Genomic DNA, 4,484 nt, shown 5'->3' with positions numbered 1-4,484 from the left:
AGTTCAGTTCTCAGTTTATCCCTTTCTCTTGCATTTTACTGTAAGCTGCAGGGAGAAGCCAGGCCACATTTTCTACATTTAGTTTGAAAATTTCCTCAGTTCATCACTTTCAAATCCTGCCTTCCATACAACACCAGGACTCAATTTTGCTAAATTCTCTGCCACTTTAAAACAAGGATTACCTTTCTTCCAGTTGGCAATGATATACTCATCATTTCTTTATAAGACCTCATCAGAATAGCTTTAGTGTTCATATTTCTACCAACAGTCTCTTTAAAGCAATCTAGGCTATCTATCAAGCATCTCACAATTCTTCCATAATCTTCCCTTTACCCATTTATAAAGCCATTCCAATATTTTTGGTATTTGCATCTTGCAATACCCTACTTCTCAGTACCAAAATCTGTTTCTGTTTGCAAAAGCTGTAGAAATGCAACATACCTTTAAAATGCTTTTAAAATGGGGATTTACTAATTTGCAATTTACAGTTCTTAAGCTATAAAAATGTCCAAAGTAAGGTATCAACAGAACAATACCTGGACTCTGAAAACAGGCTGCCAGCATTTGGGATACCTCTGTCACATGGGAAGGCATATGGCCAGCATCTACTGGTACTTCACTCCCAGGTTTTGTTGCTTTCAGCTCACGGTTCCACTGGCCTCTTCTACAAGCATCTGTGGGTCCACTCTTAGCATCTCTGGGGCATTTCTCTCTAAGAGAAGTAATTAAGACCCACCTTAATGGGCTGGGTCACAACTCAATTGAAACAACCTAATCAAAAGACCCCACTCACAACGGGTCTGCACCCATGAGTATGGATTAGAACATGGCCTTTCCTGGGGTACATAACAACTTCAAACTGCACAAACCTCCAGTCATCACATTGGGCCTACATTTATCCCAATCAACACTGTTACTGAAAAATGACACAATTTCCTCATAGGATTATGTTTCTAAATATTTTTATTTGAAGTAAAATTCACATAATACACAATTCACCATTTTTTTTTTTTTTTTTTTTTTTTAAAGGAAAGACAGAGAGAAGGAAGGAAGGATAGAAGGAAGGAAGGAAGGAAGAAAGGGAAACATCTTTAAACATTTTCTTGTTTTATTGTATTCTGTTTCTCCGTTTTTGTTACATGGGCTGGGGCCGGGAATCGAACCCGAGGTCCTCCGGCATAGCAGGCAAGCACTTTGCCCGCTGAGCCACCGCGGCCCGCCCACAATTCACCATTTTAACCATTTTAAATGATATAATTCGGTGTCTTTAATACAGTACAACTTTGCACAACTATTACCACCATCTAATTCCAGATCATTTTCATTACCCCCAAAAAGAAAACCCACAATCATTAAGCAGCCAGTCCCCATTTTCCCTTCCATTAGCCCTTGCCTTAGGAATATATTTCTTTTGGAACCTTATGAATTCTGCATTTAACTTTCCAACTAGAGACTATAGATTATTGAGTGTACGTGTATGTATGTGTGATAGAGAGGGAGAGATAAATGAGAGTCAGCATTCAAGAGAAACTTTGTAAAGTTAAAGGTACTTGAAATATTCAGACAAAATGAAGACCTGGGAGGATACATAACAGTAAATTAGATTAGGAGTCTGAACTTAAATTTCTCAAGTGTCCAGTCGGTCATAGGTCATGGAATTGTTCAACAGTTCTTGAAATATGCCTGTAACATTGAGAAAGTTTTTTTCTTTTAATGGAAATGTGGCGTTATAACTCTGAAATAACAATAAAGTTTCATACCTAACAGAAGTGTTGTCCTGGTTCTGAGATCTTCCTGTAATAGTTGATGATAACTGTATTACTTTTCTTTAAATCAGAGTAGAGGTGACTATTCTTTACTCTGTATTTGTCCAGATGAGCATATCAGATATAGCAGAGGAAACATAGGGTGTTTGGAGAATAAGTGAAATAGCAACTTAAAAATACCAGAACTTTTTATTTCCCAACCATAAATGTTTTTTTTGTTTGTTTGTTTTTTGCTGTAAAAAGCTTTATTGTTCATACTTACTTCATGACTTGATAGAATTTTTAATTAGGATATACATTTTACTCTGGCTGGAATTTTTAAAAAGCTGGTTAATCTAGTCACAAATTTTATAAAATTTGAAAAGGAATTGGAAAGTGGTCTTTAGGGCTTCTCTTTTTTTGGTAAAGTGATTTAAACTGGCTTTCTTAGTTATGATTACATTGACAGGAAAGTTGTGTTTTCTTAGTTTTTGGGAAAAATACATATGATTCTTGAAACACTTATTTTTCAATCAGTCAGATATTCCCTTTGAAGGAGGAATAGTTTAGTCTGGTCTTGTGATTTAAGCAGTTCTTTGTAATCTAAAATATCGAGGTCAGGAGATTTCTATAGTTTTGCATTTTGCATGTATTTTGAACATATTTATTCCATTTTCCTTTTCAATTCCTTTCCATTTCATGAGCTCCAACTAATATATCTTTTCTATTCCTATTAATTTGGATTTATATTTCTCCAGCTAAAGCTCAAACAACTCACTGGTTTTGACCTGATAGATTTTGTTTGTTTTCTTTCCAAAGTATCCTTCCCATTTGCTTCACTGTAGTCTCCCGTCTGTTCTTTTCACCATTTATATTTTCAGTTTTGGCTCCTTGAGACTCCTTGGTGACAATGGAAAGACTCCACATCACACTTTGTGGCATACATTGACTTAGCTACCATTCCCAAAATCACTTCTCAGGCAATGTCAATGGGAAGTAAATTTTTTTAAATGTTAACAGTATCATTACTTCTTAACAATTGTTAATGTAAAGCATTTTGAGATCCTTGTAGCTGAGACACTTTGGCAAACGTGCAAAGCATCTTATTCTTTGTGCCTTGATTGCAGACCCAGCAACAAATTCATACCTAATAACTGATGGCAAAAATGTAGAAAGGTTTACTTCCCCAATTCCCTCCGTCGGCGGGTTCCTCATTTAAGTATGCTTTAGTTTACTTCTCAAGGATTTATGTATACATGACTATTTTCCAACTTCAGAAGACAAACCAAAACTTCTCCGTGAGTAACTACAAAGGACTTGGGTGTGCTGTGTGAAAGAAAGGAAGAAGAAAAAAAAAAGTGGGCTTGAAAAGGAAAAAGCAGTTGACAACAGCAGCCAGAGGGCAAATCCCCTATCTCTGCCCTCCAGGCCACATCCCAACCGAATCCAGCTGCACCCCGCCCATAGACCTGTGTGGGGCTCTTGATTGAGAGACCAGATACAGGGCATATATTCTGGCATGTTTCCCTTCACTACTGGGTGACAGTTAGGCTTGGAGGTCTAGGTGTGGGACCTGGTTGGAATTTCAATGCACAGGATCCACCCCCAGGGTTTGGGAGAGATTGCGAAGGGTAAGGTGACCTGCTGGCAATGGGGACTGGTAAGCTGGGGGCTTCGGCACACCGGGAGAAAAGTAGGCACCGGAGGCTTAAATCTGGTATTCTTTAGACTCGCTCACCTGCCTCTCCAGGAGGTCACGGGACGGCTTTATATGGAGAGGGACAGATCCAGGGATACAACTGGGATAACCGGTATTCCTGGTAACTGCTTGTTAGATATTGGGGCAGTTGGAGAAAAGGTGGGGAGAGGATGCGCGGGGTGGGGAAAAACAGGATGTGCAACAAGGTGCAGAGGGAGAAGGGAGGTTGGTGAAAGGAAATGCTTGAGCTTCCTCCTCCTCGCTGCATCTCCAGGAAGGATTTGTAGACTGGAGTTCTAGTCTGGCCGTGGGTCACTAACTCGCTGAGGGACTTCACCTTTCCAAACCTTCGTTTACTCCAAAGGGGTTGGACTCTGATCTTTTCGCCCCTTTCCTGCCCTTTGATTCTGTTTCTTTGAGGGAAGCCCCGCTATGCAGCCCTGGGAAGGAAAGACATTCTCTGCTGCAGGCGGGCCGGAACTGCCAGGCCAGGAAAGCGGCCTCTGTAAAATGGAGTATATTTGTTTAAATACGTGTATTAAAATTATTTACATTAAAAATAAAAAGGAGCCCCCAATCCCGGGCTGGAGCATTTGCACGGTAACCGCAGATGACCATCCCTTCCCCGGAAATGCCAGGTGGCCGGTGCAAAGCGCTCTGCGCAATACCTCTCCACGCCACCCCCGCCGGGTCCACGCACCTTCCTCCCTTTCCCAATCCCCCGCTTCCTCGACCCCTTCTCGCAGCTCCTGGAAGCGCAAGAAAATCGGCGAATGGAACCGGCCACGGCAAAAGCCTCGCCGCCCGCGTGTGTTATTTGTTGGCCTGTCGGACGCTTGCGCCCCGGGCGGGAGACTCCTCCTGGGAAGGGCGTGGAGAGCGGCGCGCCGCGCAGGGTCGGCTGGAGCCGAGTCTAGCGCCGCTGGGACGCCCGGACGGCCCTGAAGGGGAGGGGGCGGCTCCGAGTCGGCGGCGGGAGGGAGCTCCGCCCCCGACCCGGTATAAGAGCTGGGCCTGGCCGGCGGTGGCCACGGCGGCAG

This window comes from Tamandua tetradactyla, chromosome 3 (assembly GCF_023851605.1).
Source record: "Tamandua tetradactyla isolate mTamTet1 chromosome 3, mTamTet1.pri, whole genome shotgun sequence".
In the NCBI taxonomy this organism is placed as follows: domain Eukaryota; kingdom Metazoa; phylum Chordata; class Mammalia; order Pilosa; family Myrmecophagidae; genus Tamandua; species Tamandua tetradactyla.
Note: the sequence above shows the minus strand (reverse complement) of the source record.